The following is a 10,495-nucleotide window of genomic DNA, read 5'->3' on the forward strand; positions in this document are numbered from 1 at the left end:
TGGTGCCTTGCGGAGTATGGATGTAGATGTCAATGTAGATGTAACACAGTTTTTACAGTATCAGTTGTACGTAGTAGCATTAAAATAGACATTAGCTAAGGAATCAAATCCATTTCTTTTCTGTAGTTTCCAAAGGATTCTGGCTGGTTTGAAATTGTTCATAACAAGGCAGTTTATTTACGATATTCATATAACCTACATATATTTACTGAAGAAAGTAATTTTCTCTTAAGACAAAACATGGCAAGTGAACAGCAGAAGACTTGACCTTGTTGAGAAAGTTGCTGTGTATCTACTCAAAAATGTGGAATTTTGTTCACTAACATTCCAATCAAGTTAGGGAATGTGGAATGTAGGAAAATTGTATGGAATGCATTGAATACTTTATTTAACATATCAAGTAAGCCACCACAACTGTAGCTGAAGGGAGAATCAAAGACATGATAATATGAGGGTTATTCGGAAAGTAAGGAACGATCGGTCATGAAATGGAAAATAAAGTGAAAATCTAATGAAGCTATGCTCAGATGCGTTGGGCACTGTGTATCACGCCCGTCGATTGCATCATGTCGCTCTATCCAGTTCTGAGCTCACAGCGATAACGTAAAGATGGCTAGAAATTAGCGTATCCCACCGAGTTTGAGGGCCTGGCGAATGATTTCGCCTGAATCTATGCACTCCACATAACATAACTATGATGTGGTTCGTTCTACACGACAATTCTTGGCCACACTCTGCAGAGGCAATAAAGACGCTGCTAAAGCGTTTTCAATGGGACAATATAGTTCAATGGGACAATATAGTTGGTAATTAGCTACCCCTGAGGTTCATCTCTGCTCAAATGAACCTCTGGCTATGAAGACAATATTTTGACACAGACAACTAGCTACAGTCCAGAGTAGAAAGTTGTCGAAAAGCACTTGCGGCTGTCTTCTATAACGAGGGGATTGAAAAGTTGGTACAACGCTACGACAGATGTCTAAGTCTGAGCGGCGACTGTGTACAGAAGTAGCTGGAAGGTGTAGCCAACCGCTGCAAATAAGACAGTTTTGATATTCACCTTGCTTTAAATTTTGCGACCTATCGTTCCTTTCTTTCCGAATAGCGCACGTATTACGTTAAAACTAATAAAACTGTTTCCCAGCACAAAAGAAACCAGTTTCATAAACGTCAGGATTCTTCAACACAGTCGCTTTTTAAGAAAAAGTAATTACATTTACAAAAAATAATCTTGTATTAGAAAATCAACTGAAGTATAAGAATATGGGAATCATTAGCCGCCGTACAAAATCGGCACGTGTCAAGGGAAGTGTCCATGACAATATGAACAGACAACAACAAAAATATGTTTCTCATGCGTGAAAAACGTGTATGTTCTCTTGCTTTCATCATCTGAGTAAGATGCCGTTATACACATATTCGAAAATATTTCATTAATCTCACGGCTTTGTCGCCGTAAGGGGTGCTGGCGTGGTTCTATCAGACGGTAACAACTATTACATTAGCGAGTGTCGCGACAGTAATGTGTTAGACTGCGATACTACTGCATGTAATCCTCGACTACGAACTTTCCCACTGTGTTTTTGTCGCTCTTCATCATCTGATTCGTCGATTGGAAAGACACAGCAGAACGAGGAGCACCTCAGGAGATGTGCAGTGCATCTCTGGACTTCTAAACAAGCCGTATGATTCAGCAGCAGGTAAGACCCTAGCCGTGATAGCCTTTATTGAATGACAGCAGCAACGTGTCGAGCAGTGATGAATTCAACAGGTTGTACAAGGAGGGAAAATACCCCTAGAAGATAAAAATTCCCCCTGAGAACTTCGTATCTATTTGTGTATAACATTAAAAGTCAAAATAACGTATGAACGTAAGCTATCGTCTGGGCTGGAGTAATGTAACGACTAATGGAGCTAGCATTGTTTTGACAAAATCTGCATATGCCGATACGCGCAAAAAGGCTCCATTTAAATATAAAAGCTGCTGCCTGCTACACACTCAGCGCTACTCAGCTTCCATTGTTGTAATGAATTTCAACTTCTTATATGCAGCTATTTTAACAGTAACTCAGTGAACAGTCTACTATGGGAAAATCAATTCCTCATATAAAAAAGCGTGAGTGCCGAAAAGCAATTTGTTAAGAACAAACTTTATTTGCTTTCTTTTCTGATAAAAGACAGTGCACTGCAGAAGACATAATGAGTGTGTATCTATTGAAAAAATTGCTAGTGAATGTGAAGGTGAATTGCATACTGAATCTTCACTTATTCTTCCTCAGTTTTCGAACGAAGATAATACTATTTCTGACTCATCCTCAGTTATAAACCTAAAAAAAGTGTTGAACGCCAGATTAATTACCGGCAAAAAATGGGAGTGTATGTACAGTCGGCTGTACTTTGTCCACTATCGGGGTCCAAATTGTGTTATATTGATTGAAAACGGTCTCCAAACTCTGCAAAAAGCACGGTGAGTAGTAAGTATCTTTTACTAAAATTAGAAAAGCTACTAGAACCACCGAAAAGGCTGTAAAAGAACGCCATTTCAGAGAGACATGCTAAAGCCTGTGCACTTTAAAACTTTAAATTACAGTGATTAAACGCTCCCCCCATGAACTATGGACCTTGAGTTGGTGGGGAGGCTTGCGTGCCTCAGCGATACAGATAGCCGTACCGTAGGTGCAACCACAACGGAGGGGTATCTGTTGAGAGGCCAGACAAACGTGTGGTTCCTGAAGAGGGGCAGCAGCCTTTTCAGTAGTTGCAAGGGCAACAGTCTGAATGATTGACTGATCTGGCCTTGTAACAATAACCAAAACAGCCTTGCTGTGCTGGTACTGCGAACGGCTGAAAGCAAGGGGAAACTACGGCCGTAATTTTTCCCGAGGGCATGCAGCTTTAATGTATGATTAAATGATGATGGCGTCCTCTTGGGTGAAATATTCCGGGGGTAAAATAGTCCCCCATTGGGATCTCCGGGCGGGAACTACTCAAGAGGATGTCGTTATCAGCAGAAAGAAAACTGGCGTTCTACGGATTGGAGCGTGGAATGTCAGATCCCTTAATCGGGCAGGTAGGTTAGAAAATTTAAAAAGGGAAATGGATAGGTTAAAGTTAGATATAGTGGGAATTAGTGAAGTTCGGTGGCAGGAGGAACAAGACTTCTGGTCAGGTAACTACAGGGTTATAAACACAAAATCAAATTGGGGTAATGCAGTAGTAGGTTTAATAATGAATAGGAAAATAGGAATGCGGATAAGCTACTACAAACAGCATAGTGGACGCATTATTGTGGCCAAGATAGATACGAAGCCCACACCTACTACAGTAGTACAAGTTTATATGCCAACTAGCTCTGCAGATGACGAAGAAATTGAAGAAATGTATGATGAAATAAAAGAAATTATTCAGATAGTAAAGGGTGATGAAAATGTAATAGTCATGGGTGACTGGAATTCGGCAGTAGGAAAAGGGAGAGAAGGAAACGTAGTAGGTGAATATGGATTGGGGGTAAGAAATGACAGAGGAACCCGCCTGGTAGAATTTTGCACAGAGCACAACTTAATCATAGCTAATACTTGGTTTAAGAATCATAAAAAAAGGTTGTGTACATGGAAGAACCCTGGAGATACTAAAAGGTATCAGATAGATTAGATAATGGTAAAACAGAGATTTAGGAACCAGGTTTTAAATTGTAAGACATTTCCAGGGTCAGATGTGGACTCTGACCACAATCTATTGGTTATGACCTGTAGATTAAAACTGAAGAAACTGCAAAAAGGAGGGAACTTAAGGAGATATGACCTGGATAAACTGAAGGAACCAGAGGTTGTACAGAGTTTCAGGGAGAGCGTAAGGGAACAATTGACAGGAATGGGGGAAACAAATACAGTAGAAGAAGAATGGGTAGCTTTGAGGGATGAAGTAGTGAAGGCAGCAGATAATCAAGTAGGTAAAAAGACGAGGGCTAGTAGAAATCCTTGGGTAACAGAAGAAATATTGAATTTAATTGATGAAAGGAGAAAATATAAAAATGCAGTAAATGAAGCAGGCAAAAAGGAATACAAATGTCTCAAAAATGAGATCGACAAGACGTGAAAAATGGCTAAGCAGGGATGGCTAGAGGACAAATGCAAGGCTGTAGAGGCTTATCTCACTCGGGGTAAGATAGATACTGCCTACAGGAAAATTAAAGAGACCTTTGGAGAAAAGAGAACCACTTGTATGAATATCAAGAGCTCAGATGGAAACCCAGTTCTAAGCAAAGAAAGGAAAGCAGAAAGGTGGAAGGAGTATATAGAGCGTCTATACAAGGGAGATGTACTTGAGGACAATATTATGGAAATGGAAGAGGATGTGGATGAAGATGAAATGGGAGATACGATACTGAGTGAAGAGTTTGACAGAGCACTGAAAGACCTGAGTCGAAACAAGGCCCCCGGAGTAGACAACATTCCACTGGAACTACTGACGGCCTTGGGAGAGCCAGTCCTGACAAAACTCTACCATCTGGTGAACAAGATGTATCAAACAGGCGAAATACTCGCAGACTTCAAGAAGAATATAATAATTCCAATCCCAAAGAAAGTAGGTGTTGACAGATGTGAAAATTACCGAACAATCAGTTTAATAAGCCACAGCTGCAAAAGACTAACACGAATTCTTTACAGACGAATGGAAAAACTAGTAGAAGGCGACCTCGGGGAAGATCAGTTTGGATTCCATATAAATGTTGGAACACGTGAGGCAATACTGACCTTACGACTTATCTTAGAAGAAAGATTAAGGAAAGGCAAACCTACGTTTCTAGCATTCATAGCTTAGAGAAAGCTTTTGACAATGTTGACTGGAATACTCTCTTTCAAATTCGAATGGTGGTAGGGGTAAAATACAGGGAGTGAAAGGCTATTTACAATTTGTACAGAAACCAAATGGCAGTTATAAGAGTCGAGGGACATGAAAGGGAAGCAGTTGTTGGGAAGGGAGTAAGACAGGGTTGTAGCCTCTTCCCAATGCTATTCAATCTGTATATTGAGCAAGCAGTAAAAGAAACAAAAGAAAAATTCGGGGTAGGTATTAAAATCCATGGAGAAGCAATAAAAACTTTGAGGTTCGCCGATGACATCGCAATTCTGTCAGAGACAGCAAAGGACTTGGAAGAGCAGTTGAATGGAATGGATAGTGTCTTGAGAGGAGGATTTACGATGAACATCAACAAAAGCAAAACGAGGATAATGGAATGTAGTCGAATTAAGTCGGGTGCTGCTGTGGGAATTAGATTAGGAAATGAGACACTTAAAGTAGTAAACGAGTTTTACTATTTGGGGAGCAAAATAACTGATGATGGTCGAAGTAGAGAGGACATAAAATGTACACTGGCAATGGGAAGGAAAGCGTTTCTGAAGAAGAGAAATTTGTTAACATCGAGTGTAGATTTAAGTGTCAGGAAGTCATTTCTGAAAGTATTTGTATGGAGTGTAGCCATGTATTTAAGTGAAACATGGACGATGGACGATAAATAGTTTGGACAAGAAGAGAATAGAAGCTTTCGAAATGTGTTGCTACAGAAGAATGCTTAAGATTAGATGGGTAGATCGCATAACTAATGAGGAAGTATTGAATAGGATTGGGGAGAAGTTTGTGGCACAACTTGACCAGAAGAAGGGATCGGTTGGTAGGACATGTTCTGAGGCATCAAGGGATCGCCAATTTAGTATTGGAGGGCAGTGTGGAGGGTCAAAATCGTAGAGGGAGACCAAGAGATGAATACACTAAGCAGATTCAGAAGGATGTAGGTTGCAGTAGGTACTGGGAGATGAAGAAGCTTGAACAGGATAGAGTTGCATGGAGAGCTGCATCAAACCAGTCTCAGGACTGAGGACCACAACAACAACAAGATTAGTCGCGAAGTAATGTCTTCTTGAATTCGAGGGTGTGTTTCCTTACAAGAAAATAGAAATCAGTAATTCGTAAGGTAGTATTAAGAAGCTACATTAATCTTGAAAATTGGGTTAATTTCAGAGTGAAAGGTCCATATACACTGAAGAGCAAAACTTTATGAATACTGTCCGTCACGAGGTCGTGTGCTGCCTGATCGCCCAGAAGGCACTTGACACGGTAAGAGAAACATGTGAGTGAGGCAGAGATAAATGGAGAATCACTCTAGCGACGGTAAGTCGCACAAATGCGGAAACTAGCCGACTTAAGCGTTTGACAAAAGCCAGATGTTGGCCCAGTGCCTGGGAGCGAGCATATCGGAAACGGCGAAGCTGTTCGCCTGCTGCTGGGGTTAGCGTCTATGGAAAGAGATTGAAGAATGTTGAAACCACGAGTAGGCGGCGAGAAGTTGGACGTCCAAACTTCATCATCCATACCTCGTCAAAGAATATACGGATCGGAGGCTTGTCCACTCTCTACTGCAGCATATGCGGTGGTCTGTGGCAGATCTGATGACAGAGTACAGTGCTGACGCAGGCACGAGTGTTTTGGAGCACACCGTTCAGTGAACAGCTTTGAGCATGGTGTTCCGCAGCAGAGGACCCGTACGTGTTCCCTTGTTGGCCTAACAACATTGTCAGACATGATTACAGTATGCACAGGATCATCACGTAGGACCGGGTATAAATGGAATCGTGTCACCTGATAGGATGAGTCCCATTTATTTTTCAACCAGGTCGATGTTCAAGCTGAGATACGCTGTCATTCAGGGGAATGGCTGCTCGAAACATGCAGCGCGCCACGGACGCAGGCCTTTGAAAGTAGTATTATGTTATGGGAACGTTCATCTGGGATTCCATGGAAGCTGCGGTAGTAATCGAAGGCACCATGGTACATGTGAACTGAGGGAACATTATTAGGGACCACCTTAACCCGTTATCCTTGATGTCTTCCTTAACAGCAACGGGATATTCCAGCAGGATAACTATCCGTGTCACAAATCCATAATTGTGCTGCTGTGGTTTCAAGAGCATGATAGTGAATTCACGTTGATGTCTTGGTCATCAAATTCGACTTATATGAATCCGATGAAACCCAAACTGGACGCTATCGGGCGTCAGCTCCACGCCCTCGAACCAACCGCATGTAAATTACGGCAAGTGTGTGACCTGTGAGTAACATCTGCTGATGCACACTTCTGCAAACTTGTCAAGTATGGAAAACTATCAAGTGCTTCTATAACCCATGGCACGCAGAATCAGTGCTGAATTTCGTTACAGAAGTGGACCGACGTGCTTTAAAGTAGGTGGTCACGACGTGTTGGGTTATCAGTATATCTTAGCAGATATACTGGGGATGAGAAGCCTACAGAAATTTTCATTGATAACGACAGATATACTGTAAAGAACACTCGACTTTTTAGTAAATGTAGGCCTACGTTATTCTGTACAACAATATTGTTTCATTGATTCTCATAATTTTATACTTTAAGATAAATAATTAATTTTCCTACACCTACCTAGTGCTTACACTATATAATTAAGTATCACAGATGAAGGGAAATTTTTACATATTAGTAACATTGCTATTTATTTAGTATGTTATCAATAAAATCTGAGGCCTGTAAGCTTTTCCCCCTCCCTTCCCCGTGAACTTAATGTCCCCTCCCCTCCATCCCACCCCCCTTGAGGAAAACGGCTGTAATCATGAATGGTCTCGAGAGCTTCGTTGATAACATACAAAAATAGATCAGCAGTACGGTAGCCTACTGAGTGTTACCCAGAAGTAGATTTAGATTTCGCAGATTTGCAAAGAAGATGTTCAGTTTCAACCAGTTTCCCTTTGTTTTTGTTACTGTTCTCATTTTATTAAGCGGTAAAGTTATTTGGGTTATTGTTATTTGTTGTTGCTTCACTCCCTGCTTCCCTTGAATCAAACCGACACACATTATTAAGTATGCATGAAGCGAGAAACCTATTTGATTAGTGATTTCTTTGTTTTCCAGAAAGCCAGCTCCTCATGCTGTGTTACGACATGTTTACCGCTGGTGCAGAAACCACAAGTAACTCTCTTCGATTCGTTTTCCTTATGATGTTACGGCATCCTGATGTCTAGGAACGAGCGCACAAAGAGATAAAAGAAGCAGTTGGTACTGACAGACTTCCAACTCACGAGGACAAAGACAGGTACTCAGATCAACTTTATTATACTGATTAACTTATGGGAGAAAGTTGTTAAGACTGGACAGCTAGATGATGTTTGTAATTTAGAGATGCATATAACTAACTAATCTTAATATTTACAAACAGTTTACGAGACACTAATATTAACACACACTCCAACACAAAAGAAAGGAACAATGACCCAAAAAGGAATTACCCAAATGTGACAGGAATTGGTAGATGTGATGTACTTAAGCGGATAAACAAATGACAACAATATCAGAAGGAAATGGATCATAAATTGAGCAAGTCAATATCACGTTGGTCCACCCCTGCCCCTTATGTCCTCCTGATGCATATTATGACAAATTATGTCCAATTGGCGCGTTAGATCGCCAAAAACACGAGGTGGTTAGAGGAACCTGCCAACCATTCTCAATTGGAGAGATATCCAGAGTTTGGCAAGCACGAAGACAAGCAGTAGAAACTCTCGCCGTGTGCGGGCAGGCATTGTCTTGCTGAAATGTAAGCCCATGAAGACCAACATAATAGATGTGTAATATAGTCGATGCACCGCCATGCTTTGAAGGCGCAGCAGATGACAACCAAAGAGGTCCTCGTATGAGAAGAAACGGCACTCCCAGACCATCACTCCTACCTGTCGGACATTGGTGGATGACAGTCAGGTTGGTGTCTCATCGCTGTCTGGGTTGTCTCCAGACACTTCTTTGCTGGTAATCGGGGCTCAGATCGAAGCGGGACTCGTCACTGAAGACAATTCTAGTCCAGCCAATGAGACTGTCTGCAGACGTGTTGCCCGCCACATGGCCCTACAACTGGGAGTGATAATCTGGGGTGCCATTTCATTTCATAGCAGGACTTCTTCGGTTATCATCCATGGGACCATTACAACACAAAGGTCTGTCAAAAATATTCAATGCCCCATTCTTTTTAACTTGCTGCTATGTTTTCTGACTCACTCTCTGGTTGCTTATGGTGGGTCGTTATAGGCCACTTGGCCGCTGCAACTGGGTTCAGGGCCCAGAGTGGCTATGAAGACACCACCCCCGTTTCCCGACCCCATTCACACCGTTGCCAGTGTCCCGCCACGTGGAGGCGGGCTCTTTATTCTTCGCGTATGTACAATTATTATTTCTTGTGGTGCAGCATTTTAAAACCATTACAAATAATATAATGGAACAGGGAAGTGAAGTACAAATGAATTTCAGTATTTAAGAATAATTAAAAACAAGATTCATGGCAAATCATCGTGGGCTTAGATTTCAGCAAAATAATGCCCGCTTGCACATGGCGAGAGTTTTTACTCCTTGTCTTGTGCTTTCCAAATCTTACCTTGACCAGCGCGGTCACCGGATCCCTCCCTAACTGAGAAAGTTTGGAGCATTATTGGCAGGACCTCCAAGCAGCACGGAATTTTGAGTATCTAAAGCACCAATTGGATAGAATTCGGCACAATATCCCTTAGGAGGACATCCAGCATCTTTATCATTCACTGCTGTAATATTAGTCATTTTCGCCTCACAAACATTAATAAACGCTCAATAGTAATAGCCCTATGTCCTAAAGTCATCGAACAATTGTAAAGTAAAAGAAATGAACCCTCGCATAGCAGTGACAGAGTCTATTACTCTTCATCTTTGCCGTTCTTGCGCGGTGCCTGTAAATCTGTATGTACATGTACCGATTAATGGTATAAAAAAGAATTCTGTTGTTTCAAGACAAATGGGGCTTTTGGCGCCTCACCTTTTACTGTTTGTATTCTATGAAAGGCGGACTCGGAATTGCTGCGTTCCGCAACTGTATTTTATATTTTATGTGAAAATATTGAGTGAATATGCTATTTGTTTTTTTTTTTTTTTTCAATCAGAAAACATGTAGTTTCTTGTAACTGATTACGAACAGAGAGCATCAAGAGGACATTTTGACTGTTATGTATAAAGTATTTATCCACAATGGTCATCTATTGTAATTTAATATGAAAAGGTACGTAGCATTAAAAAAAATTTGCTGCTGATAAGTGTGCTTATTTTAGTAAATTAACCTTGATTATTTCCATCTTCTCATTCACTCAATTGATAATTATTTTGTGTTAGTTCATCACCAGAAATTACGATCACGCTGATGGGCCGAACGCAGCATGAGGCAGAAGGAACACTATCGTTTTCCTATTATTTCTGAGCCAATTTTTTTAATTGTGTAGTGTTGCATTTCTTTTAAAGTCTATAAATCTTTTGGTCCCTTAGTGTTGTTCCGGATATGACTACATCGCGAATATAAAAATGCACAGAAATGATAATGTTTCTCTTATTCGGGTATTTAATGCTCAACGTATATTATAATAGTGTAATCAACCACTGATTCGTTGCCACGTGGCCCAC

The sequence above is a fragment of the Schistocerca gregaria genome, chromosome 4 (genome assembly GCF_023897955.1).
Source record: "Schistocerca gregaria isolate iqSchGreg1 chromosome 4, iqSchGreg1.2, whole genome shotgun sequence".
Classification (NCBI taxonomy): domain Eukaryota; kingdom Metazoa; phylum Arthropoda; class Insecta; order Orthoptera; family Acrididae; genus Schistocerca; species Schistocerca gregaria.